Genomic DNA, 12,651 nt, shown 5'->3' with positions numbered 1-12,651 from the left:
TGTTTCTTAACAGTTCACATTAGAAATTGTATCTGTATTTCAAAATGATCTCAAAATTACACGAAGCAAAATTTGGTAGCTGTGAAGAAGATCTTTTGAGACAGGGCAATATTAAAAGAAAAAGGAACAATTCATTTCTTTTCTCTAGCTTGGTGAAATAGTATTTCAGAAATGACAGAACTTATTGATAGAAAATTTTAACTTTATTATTATTCAACTATGCCAATTTAAACCTGTATTCAATAGAGAAGTTATTCTCAGTATTTTGGAATTTTATACCTAGTCATTTCATAGTCACTTTACTTTATTTTATAGAACCTTTGAATTTCAGATATTGTGGTGGTGTTAATCAAGTTTGGGCTTCAGTATTCCTAATGTGCATTGGCCACCATGCTATCTTCTGCTTATGTAAGACAATTTTAGCTGTTTCCCAAATCTCCCAGGGGAATAACTGCACTTATAGGTTGTCAAATTGATCACGCACACACATACATACATAAACATATATATCAATGAAATATGCATTGTTGATTTTTAGCTCTGATTTATTTAAGCATTTTAATGAACTTATTTAGATGTCTGTGTTATTTTGTTACTGTTATCAATGTCCTAAATATGTTTGTTTGATATATTTTAATAAAGAAGGAGATTTTGAAATTATACCTTATTATGTATCATTCTGGAGGAGATTCTTACTTTTTTTGAATAAAACTTTTCTAAGTTGTCACTTCTTGCAATGCACATTAAAGTCTGTTAGTTGTATATTTATATTTCAGATGCATGATAATTTTATATAAGGCTCTATTTCTGAAAAAAAAGTATTATTTTAATAAGCATTCCTTTATATCTCTAAACAGAAAATAGTATGGAAGACTGAGAGCAGTATTTGATATCATAGAAGGAGGGTAAATTTTGAGATCTGAGTCAAGCTCTGCTGTTCACCAGATATGTAGCCCCAGAAAAACATTGCATCTCTACAAATTTCAAATAGCTCAAATGTAAAATGAGTTGAATATTACCCAGGGTTGTTATTTATATTGATTAAGTAAAATATGTGTCATGACTGCAACACAGGTACTCAAAAAATTAGCTTTTCTATTTTTGGGTCAATTCTGCTCATTAGCTCAAGTTTATTTAATTTGTGGGGCAAGAACTAATGGAGTCTACAACTTATGCTTAAAGCTGTGAAAAAGACTTTATGGTTAGAGCCTTAGTGGCAGTTTTCTAAAGGTTCATGGTAGGAATGGTAATTTGATTATCTCTCTCCATTCCATTTACTCTCATTGTGTGACAATCAAGGACCAGTTGTGAACAATGAGGAACGCAACCACCTTAGCTGAGAGGAGGCACTCTATCACTTTTTTGTCAGAGAAAGATGACAAATGCATTTTTAGATGAAGGAATGCATCTATTTTTGTATTTTGAAAACCTCTGCCCCTGCAAGATGTCATGTTAGGCACTTACACAATTATGTTAAAATGACAGTTCTTATCCCCAAGAAATTTGGAGACACACAATTGGGACAGATGTTAAACTGAAGGATTCTCAAGAACTTATTATTTTTAGTATTTCTTAAGCCCCACTGAGATAAATGATTTCTATGGAGGATTGTTTGAAGCAACTCATTCTTCTCTGCGAACCAAGCCATAGCATCAAAGAGCTATGGAGTGGTCCATATTATTTTGGTTTCCTTACAAAATTCCTTTTAAATTTCTCTTGCATATGCCCTCCCATAAATTACATTATAGGATGCATATATTTTTTCATTTATTGTAAGCAGTTGGGAAAGCAGCTGAAGATATCATCTACTGCATCACTGAGTGGCCCTTGTAAGGAAGATCCAAGGCACATATAGGGAATTATAGACTTATTATTCCTTTGTTGGCCATCAGGAAGTTCTAGAATTAATATGTGGCCCAATTTTTATAACTTTAGAACCTATAACATCCATAACTATATACTAATGCTTAGTCTTATAGTTCAGGTTTACCTTATAGCTTTCTGACCTTGTTTTATATTCACTTGTTTATATTGGGTTGGCCAGAAAGTTCATTTGGTTAATGAGTATGCTTTTCAATAAAGTTCCTGGTGAAAATGAAAAATGTGTCTTTTATTTTTATTTAAAACCGAATGAAATTTTTGGCCAACCCAATATTTTATTTTATTAAATTAAGCTGTCAGTTTGTCAGTACTTGTCAGTGCTTCATATCCTTTGTGTCTTGGTATATATGTAAGTAGATAATTCCTCTAAATAATATTTCTCTTATTATCAACTTTCTGGAAATGCTAGTTCACTTTTGTATTAATTCCCTAGGAATATTTTAGTTTAAAATTCAGTGTTGTATTTTCAACATATTGAGGAGAATTAAGGAGAAAGAAAATGGGAAGTGTGCAAAGATTGGAAAGCTTAATAATGGTAGTTATCACAGAAGACAGAGCTATGCATGAAATAATTACTCACGTAAAATTCAAACTATTCTTTATATAATAGTTTCAAATAGCCAGGCTTTTAAGAAAAAAACAGCCTTTTTTCCAAAATAAAAATACGATACATCACAAAAAAGACTGTTTATGAGGTCATACATCATAATGCTTAAAACTGAGTACTTTGTGCATTCTCAAGCTTCTCTCCCCACCAGAAAGTAACCCCTCCTACCATTTAGATAATAAAAATACGTCTTGCTGCTGGGGATTGGTGAAAGTACCATTTAATTTAAGGATAGCTTTTTAGGTGAATTTCATTTTATCACTTCCCTTAGCATAATTCTGGACTCTTGTGTCCCTCATGCCATTCTTTCATCTTTCCCATTGCTTGAAGCAAATTTATAGTTATTATTTAGAGTCATCCAAAATTTATTAATATTTATTCATTTTTATTGTGTATCAGGTACTGTGCTTAACAGTAAAAAGATGACAAAAATATTCTTAAGTGATGCAGTTAATTACTCTGCCATCTTTGAAACACTTTGTTTTTCATTTTGTCTTGGATCCCTCCTACCTCACTCTCTTTCTTTTCCAATTTACTCCCTGGTATTTTTTATTCCCCTGAAGTTTGAAACTGGAATGTCCCAGAGCTCTGTCCTTAGCCCTTTTCTCCATCTACACAAACAAACTTGGAGATCTATATGGTCTTGCGGTTTAAATATGTGCTATATATTATGTGGTTTAAACATCTCAGCCCAGACTTTGCCCCTAAACTTCAGTCTTATGTGTCTAACTGTCTAGATGACATTTGTACTTGGATCTCAAACTTTACATTTCCTCAACTGAGCTCTTGATTCTCCCCACAGCCTGGTCCTTTCTGTCTTCTCCAGCGCAGAGAGATGTAACTCCACCCTTCTAGTTGCTCAGGCCAAAAATCTTGGGAGTCATCTTTGACTAGTGTTTTAAGCTCCCATCCCCAATACAACCTCTCAGTATTGTATGAACCAGTGGGGTTCATTTTCAAGATATATTAAGGTTCTGACTGCTTCTATCACTGTTACCACTCGATCCAAGCCATCATCATATTTTACTTGGATTATTGCAATAGCCTCCTGTGTTAGTCATGGCATTAACTGCTGTAACAACTCCAAAATCTCAGTGGCTTTAGTGCAGCAAATGTTGATTACTTGCTCACATGACAGTGAGTGGGTGAAGGGGTGCTGACCTGCACGGTCATTCAGGGACCCAGGATTTCTCCGTCTTTCTCTAGGACAGGAAATTCTCCACTGGATTCTCTGCACATGGCAGAGAATGTGGACAATGTGTGAGTTTTCTTGCCAGGCCTGGATGCTGCATCCATCACTTCTGACTGCTTCCTATGGCTGGAAGTCCGTCACATGGTCTTATCTAACTGCAAGAGAAGCTAAGAAATTGCCTTGAATGTGAATACAGGGAGGAAATAAAATTATTTGGTGAACACACAGCCGTCACAGTGAGCTCGTTAAAATGTAAGAATCAAACTGCTTTATTGCTGTAAATTTTCCAATGGCTTAACTTCTCACTCGGAAAAACAGCTGACTCTGTACAACGGGTTAAGGGGTCCTACATGATCTGGCTACCATTACCTCTTTCACTTTATTTCTATGACTCTTTATTGTCACTCCTCTCCCGTCACTCTGACTTCTTTGATCTACCTCAGGGCTTTTGTACCTGCTATTTCTTCTGCCTCCAGTAAGCTTCCTCTAAATATCTACACGGCATTCCGCCTTATCATCTTTGTATCTTGGTTCACATATTGCTTTCTCAGGGAGTCCGTTCCTGCTCACCCAAATTAAAATTGCAACCATCAACACCAGTACTCCTTACCTTGCTTCTTTGCTTAATTTTCTTTTCATAGCTCGTACCACTTTCTATTGTACTATTTATTTTGTTTCTTATCTCTCTCTTCAGACTACAATATAAGCTCCATTAGGGTAGGGATCTCGCTTGTTGTGTTCACTGCTATAACCTCATCTCCAGGAGTAGTGCCTGGCATTTAGTAGGTTCTGAATAATAATTATAATAAATATAATTATGTTAAAAATAATTATGATGATAATAATAATGGTTTGTTGAATGAATGAATTCTCCATTTCCAAGCGCTTTAAAATCAAGCTAGGAAGACAGACAGATAACTATATTATCTCACTACAAGACACAGATACCAAGAGTTATGGAAACAAAGAAAACTGATTTATTCTGCCTGGAAGTCTGGAGGTTTCACAATGAGGACAATGTTAGACCTGGGCATTGAAGAATGAATAGGTGTTTTCAGGTTTTAAGGGACAGTCTAGGAAAAAAAATAGCACAAACAAAGGCTTGGAAGCAGGAGTACTGTGACACTTGGAAACAACTGAGGAATCGGAGGCGTCTGGAGTTGGATATGCGTGTGTGTATTTAAAACAGGGATGTTAGACTAAAATGTTAGGTTTGTCTAAAAGCATTTAGTACTGTAACCCATTTGGATTTTACTCTGTTGGCAGGGGAGAAACTTGGCAGTCTTTAGTAGAAGTATGATGAATCCAGGTGTGCAGGTACGAAAGATAAACTTGGTGAACTGTGTAGAAGACTGAGGGTAAGTGGCAGGGAACTTAGTGAGAGGCTATTCATGACAGAGCAGACGAATAGCTGATCTAAAACATTCATCAAGGGCTCATATGGACAAATCTGCTCAGTCACAAGGATGGCATCTAAATTGTTTGCCTATCTCTAAATGGCAAGGGAGAGAGGTCTGCGTAAATGTGGTTAACCCTTTAGACCAGAGAGATTGTTAGGAACATTGGCTTTGTTAAACCTAAGCATTCTACACCTCCATCTATGTGAAAACTGCTTCTAATGTTTTTCATGGCCATTACAGCAAGGGTCTCAAAGCCTGAATCTCAAGCATCTTCTTGTGAAGGTATTTTGTGAGCGAGAGCAGACATGGGCACTTACATTACTAAATGTTGACAAATGGTTTGGTTTTGAATTTGATCCTTGATTCAGCAGGCCTACTTGGCCTCTCTCAAGTGAACACCATGATCTGTGAATGATTTATGCCTCACTGATTTTATTCCATGCAATAATTTAAAAATTATTATTGAATGCCCACAACATTCACTTTATAAAGTACTACAAGGCATAAAAATACGACTAGTACTGAGAGAAAAGCATTCGAGTCACAGTGCCTGTTTATCATTGCCTCAGCCCCATTACAAGCATCCCCATAATAAAGTGCTAGTAAAAACCTGTGGGCCTTGCAAATAATACTTGTAATAGGATTGCTTCTCTGGCAGTAAAACATCTGTGCTTATTTTAACTTTTTTTTTTTTTTGCCACGCTGTGTGGCATGTGGGATCTTAGTTTCCCAACCAGGGAATGAACCCACACCCCCTGCAGTGGAAACGTGGAGTCTTAACCACTGGACCTCCAGGGAAGTCCTATATTAACTTTCTAAATCTGAGCTGAATCATTTCCAAAAGACACTCTTTTTGTTTTTGTTGTCTCTGAATGCTCTAAAATTTAGCAAGTGAAGTTGGATATAATAAGTTGTGTGTGTGTACTTATGTCCTGGCTAAGGCCCAGGACTGATAAGAAGCTAGGCTGCAACTAAGTGAGTACTAAGACCAAGATCATCCATGAGCTTTTAACTGACATAATACATTTATCCCTTTAGAGAGCACAAAATCTGGAAACAACCTTGTTTTGTTTTATAATGATAGATGCTATTTCTTAGTAATGATTTTTCTCTATTCAACATATGTATACATTAATAGTGAAGAAATGTAAAAACCCAGGCTTACTAGGAAACTGCATATATGAAAAATCCTCTAAAGTAAACATGATGATGAATGTTTCAAGTCCTAGCACTTGGAAAATTGGTGATCTAAAGCATCTGAGCCTGGATTGTAATCCCTCTGTGAGTTCATTTCACACTGAGTGGTAGAACTCAATAAAATATACTTGACTAAATTCTGGACGCTGATGGTATTTCATTTTTGTGGGTGTTTTTAGCTTCACTGGACTTAGCCTTGTTCTAGGAGTGTAAATAAGTCTTCTCATATCCTTTTCATTCTTTATATTTCAGCTGCAGCATCCCTTCTCAGCTTCAGTGTCAGCTTCTCATTCTTCCTCCATCTTTCCCAGCACACGCTAGGTACTCTGAACTAAGACATTTCTTTTGGAATCCTGAACTTAGCTCTTTTCATCATTGCATAATACATGGCTGCAGATATTTCTCTTTTAGATTCATTTTCCTATAATCATTAAATTGAAAAGGCTCTGTATCCTATTGGGTACTTACTTTTGGTTTTATTTGGAAGAAAGCAATACGGTTCTAAAAAGTTAAGCAAAACATGTTTTCAGTTGTTATAAGTGTTCTGAAGAAATAGGAGGGTAGAGGAGACATATTTGCATTATTTTAGTCTAAACAGATAAAAAATGCTCTCCATAGAAAAGTGAACTTGCTTATTCATTTTCTTGTTCATTTGAGGAAAATGCTACAGTTTTATATTTTGCTTTGGGAGGACTTTTGATATTTCCAACGAAATAAGTGGTCATTGGTGATCGTTGAGGAGGCTGCTAAATCCCAGTGGGGACGACCCAAGAATCAGCCTGTTTTTTTTAAAATTTCAGATATATTGAGGTATAACTGACACAAAAAATTTTAAGATATTTAAAGTGGTGATTTGATACATGTATACATTGTGAAAGGATTCCCCTATTGAGTTAATGAACACATCCATCACCTTATATATTTCTCTCTCTCGGTGAGAACGTTTAAGTTCTATTTTCTCAGGAGAGTTTGATTATACAATACAGTATCATCAACTATTGTCATCATGTTTTATATTAGATCCTCAGATCTTATCCATCTTATAGCTGAAAGTTCATACCCTTTTACCAATCTGTCCCTATTTCCCACCCCCTCTCCCCACCCAGTCCCTGGCAAATACTTTTCTATTCTGTTTCTATGAGTATGACAAGTTTTAAGGCTGTTATGTCGAATGAAGAAGGTTGAAGCAAATGAACTGAAAGAGCTCTTTAAAAAAGCAAGTGATTCTGTAGACTAAGTCTTCCCCAGTAGTATTTCAATATCTAACTCTGGCCAAAAAATGTTTTGGTAGAATTTATCAGTATGAGATTTCCATTATCCATAGCTCATCCCAAGTGTTCTAGTCATGAACTGCTATATTAGAACAGTGCCTGGTGTGTTGTAGTGCTCAATAAAATATTCATTGAATGAATAATTTTGGAAGTGACATTTATTACTTACTGTAAGCTAGGCATCATTCTAAGCATGGGAAATACGGTGGTATATAGCAGTACATGAATAAAACAGTTGGAGTACAGTGGGAATTCTTGTACTTTCCCTAGTGGAATTCGTAAGCCATTAAACCATAGTCATCTCCCCAAAAGTGGATGTACTGGACTCTGACACTCCTCACAAATGTGACATTTTAGAGTGCCTACACTGAGATTATTTTCAGTCAGTGTGGTCTGTAAACTTTTATGGAAACAATCCAACTTAGTCCCTGGCATACTAAGGTACTTAAAGCAAATGAGATCTTTATTTTGTGTCTTAGGTGCTTGTCAGAGAGTCTGGTCTGGATTATACTATTCTTTTCTCTCAAAAGACACATGAAGACACTTCATGTCTGAGAGTCATCATCTAAGGTTCTTCTCAACTGGTATTTCCACAGGTGGGTTGAGGGTATGCAGAGATACCAAGTCCTTGGTCTCCTGCAGTTGTAGATAGGCTTGTTCAAGCCCATTTGGAGGAAAACGTGTGGGTCTGAAAAAGTCTCCAACGATCTGGTCCAAGGGATAAGTGTATCATGAATTTTCTGGATTTTCTAATGTAATACCACCAGAAAGTTCGATTGATGCTTTAGATGACATTAATTTTCTGTAGAAATTCCCACAAAAAATTACAAAATATGTCCTAAGGTTTTGTTTTTAGAAGATTGTTATAAAAAAAAAGTCACATGGACTAAATATTTAGCAATATTCATTATGTTGTTAAATATTCTTAATGAAGTTACTGGCAGGAGACTTTCTCTCTCCTGAAAATAAGAAACAAATTGGTAGCACTCATTTTCTTTCTTTTCCATTTCATGAATAATTTTATTATTTTTTGTGGGAAGCCAAATGTTAAGTTTTGTGCTTAACTGATGTATATCAAGAATTTAAAACTGACGTATATCAAGAATTTTAAAATATATTTTCTTCAAATGGCTAGCATTTTTTTGTGTGTGTATGTGGTACGCGGGCCTCTCACTATTGTGGTCTCTCCCATTGCGGAGCACAGGCTCTGGACGTGCAAGCTCAGTGGCCATGGCTCACGGGCCCAGCCGCTCCGCGGCATGTGGGATCTTCCTGGACCGGGGCACAAACCCGTGTCCCCTGCATCGGCAGGCGGACTCTCAACCACTGAGCCAGCAGAGAAGCCCTGGCTAGCATTTTTATAACGGGAGTGTACCCTAAAGATTCCTTTAAAAATATGCTTTAAAGATTGCCATGGAAATGATAGGATTGAGAAAAATACCTATTTGGCTTTTTTTCCCCCTTGGACCTTATAATGAAGCTACAAAACTCTGATATTTGCCAAGGGATAATATAAGAATGGATCTTTTCACATCTTTGAAAATATAAAAGCTGCTTGAAATATTTTCTATCCAAAAACCTTCTCGACTCCACATTTCCTACCAGGTCTTGTCCAATTTCTCTATATCCTTCACGAGCAAACTTCTTTAAAATGGTAACGAGCACTTTCTGTTTTCTCATTCTCTACAAAACCCCCTCCAGCAGGGCCTTCTTCCTACATCATCCTACAGCTGTTTCTTATCCATGTCCTCCATGTTCCTAAATCCGGGGGTCAACTCGCAGTCCTCACCTTACTGATGCAGCAGCAGCATTTGACATCATCTGTTGCCCCTTCCTCTTTGAAACTGTGTCTGCCCTTGGTCACCAGAATATCATTCCCTTTTTATTTGTACCTACCTTACTGGACTACTGCTTCTCTGTTGTCTTTGTTGGATCCTACTCAGCTCTAAGACCTCAAATATTGGAGTCTCTCAGGGTATCGTTGTTGGATCTTTCCTCTTCTCTGTCTAAATTCACTTAACTGACTTATCTCATCTTGACCCAGAGATCTGACTCTCAAATGTTATGTTTTTCCCTTAAGCCCCATATTTCAAATTATCATAAAATCTTGTCAGCTCTACTTTCAAAATATATTCTAATTTTGAGCTATCAATTAAATAATTTTAGTCCAAGCCTCTATCATCTCTCGCCTGGACTGTTGCATCAGGTTTGTAATGTGTCTTCCAGCTTCTCCTCTTGCTCTGTGCTCATCCACCCCAGTAACAGCTTACAAATGAACTACCAAGTGCTTACCATGGCAAGTAACATTCTCTATGAAATGGTCTTCACCTGCTTCTCTATCTGCATCTCTGGCCAATCTTGGTCTCACTCACTCACCTTCAGCCACTCTTGCGGCCCTGCGGCATCTCAATCATGCTAAGTGCCCTCGGCCTTGGCACACAGGGACGCTTCCGCCAGAAGCATTTATGCGCTCGCCTCATAGCTCACTCTCACTTCATTCAGGTTTTCTATATATAATGACACCTGATCCAAGAGTCCTTCCCTGAACCTTTATCAAACATATGAGCCCTGCCAGCATTTTAACTACTATCTGTCCTCTTACCTGCCTTTATTTTCCTTAGAGTACCTATCAACATTAATTACCTATTGATTCAGTTGATTGATCATTGCCTTTCTCCAGTAGAATGTAGGCTCCCTAAAAGCAGGGTTTACCGCTCCCCCCGCCTTATTTTGCATTTATAGTCTCAGTGTTAGAAGAGTACCTGACCTGCAGCAGGTGCTCAATAAATTTTTTTTTAATGAACGAAGAAATAGTAGATGGTTTTCAGTGTATTGGTATGGATGTATTTGATTTTATTTAAAATCTATAAAATGCTGGTTGTGGCTCTACAATTAATCAACTCTGACTCTTTACCTCTTTGCTCCTTTACTGAGCTCATACAGGGTAATGGAAGATTCATTCTAAATGGGCTTTGCTAGAAGACTCTCTTCCTGCTTGGAGTTCTACTGGAAAATTGATCCACCGCTATCGAGAAACATGATTTTTGTGAAATTTCCTCTGCAACACCACTGAAGATCTCTCCCACTCCAACAGTGATAGATCAGGGATTGAACAAGATCAGCACCCTTTGGTCACTTCTTCACAAGAGCAGGATTTATTTTCAACTCCATCTAATTATTTTCTGGAACCTTCTTTTGTAGAATCATTACTGTGTTATTTTATGGGAAGATGCTGGGGGTAAACTGCTCTAAAGCAAGGATATATTGAAAATATTTCCTCTGTGGTCAGATTGCCCAAATTTGACTTTGGAGTCAATATTTTTTATTGGATATTTAGTGCTTATTAAAATCACTTGCAGCCAAAATAAAATGTCAATCAGAGGCATACATTATACTGCTAGAAATTCAAGATTTCATAGGATTTTTGTGATGTATGGTATGATATGACAGAAATTAAATTGAATATGCCATTTCAAATAAATCCTGAGGATGGAAAAATATAGATAATTTTTAATATTTGCTAAAAATATATTATTCTCTAGCAGTGAATGCCACAGTCAAAATACATAACTAATTTTAAGCTAGACCCCAAACGAGTAAATGCATATAAAATTTCAAATGGTGGTATGCACAGTAAAAAACAAATAAAAACTAAAAGAACACTGTAAGCAGACCTGTTTTATATAAGGTGGTCATAGACAATCTTCCAAGTCTGAGATATTAGAATCAAGACCTGAAGGGGAGGAGGGAACAGCCTGCAGGTCTGTGGAAGAAGAACTTCCAGGTGAAATAATAGCAAGTGCCAAGGTGTAGAGGTGGAGACATCCTGGGTATTGTCCAGGGAAGCAATGAAGCAGATGTGTTAGGGAAGAGTGAATGGGGTCAGGAGTGGTGTTAGATGAGTTAAGGAGGGTGGTGGGGGTGTAGGTGGTGTAGGACTTTTAGACCACTCTTACTTAGTGTGAGATTAGAATCCAAGACAGGGTTTCCACTGGAGGAGAAATGGGGTCAGGTTTCCTTTAAGGGAATGACTCTGCAGTGAGGAAAACTGACTGTACAAAGAGACAATATAAAATGAGAAGGAAAAAAGGAAAACCAGTTAGCAATCTCTGTACAAAAGAGAGGCAACTTTAGCTTGGAGACAGTAGAGGTGGTCAGATTCAGGATCTATTTAGAAGCTGATAGGTCTTCTGATGGACTGAATGATGTTAAATGAGAAGACAACCATGACTGAGACTTCTTGCTTGAGCAACTGGTCAGAGGGGATTGCCATTTATTGAGATACAAAACTGTGTGGGAGGAGCCACTTTCTGGTTCATTTTGAGTTCATTTTTGAATATGGTATAAGGTTAAGGGACCAATCTTATGCTTTTGTGGATATCCAGTTTTCTCAGCACCATTTGTGGGAAAGACTGTCCTTTCTCCATTGAATGGTCTTGGAAGTCTTGTCGACGCCACTTGACCACATTTACTTCTGGGCTCTCTTCTGTGCCACTGGAGTACATGTCTGTCTTTATGCCAGTACCACACTGTTTTGATTACTGTCCCTTTACAGTAAGTTTTGAAATCAGGAAGTGTGAGAACTCCAATTTTGTTCTTCTTTTTCAAAATTGTTGTTTATATGCGCACAACATTGTGTAAGTTTTATATATATATCTGTATATATAACATTATATCTAACACTGTGTAGGTTTAAGGTGTACACTATGATGATCTGATACATGTATATACTGTGAAATGATTACTTCAGTATGGTTAGTTCATATAATTTGATGCTATTTTATTTATTTATTTTTGGTATTATTTATTTTGATCCTTTCAGGATCTCAGTTCCCTGACCAGGGATCAAACCCAGGCCCTGGCAGTGGAAGCTCAGAGTCCTAACCACTAGACCACCAGGGAATTCCCAATGTTATTTTAAATATGAATTGTTTTCTTAATTTCCTTTTGAGGTTGTTCCTTGTTATTAAATAGAAATAAACTAATTTTTGGTGAATCCTTCCCCCCCCGCCATATAGTATCTCTTAATATCCAGTGAAAGTAGTGTTCTGAAGAGCACAGTTTGAAAAATACTGCCCAAAGGGATATCCTAATTTTTATTGT

Source organism: Delphinapterus leucas, chromosome 2 (genome assembly GCF_059928025.1).
Source record: "Delphinapterus leucas isolate spDelLeu-1000000601 "Yukka" chromosome 2, BTC_Dleu_Yukka2, whole genome shotgun sequence".
NCBI lineage: Eukaryota > Metazoa > Chordata > Mammalia > Artiodactyla > Monodontidae > Delphinapterus > Delphinapterus leucas.
The sequence above is the reverse complement of the archived record's forward strand: the minus strand, read 5'-3'. Positions refer to the sequence as shown.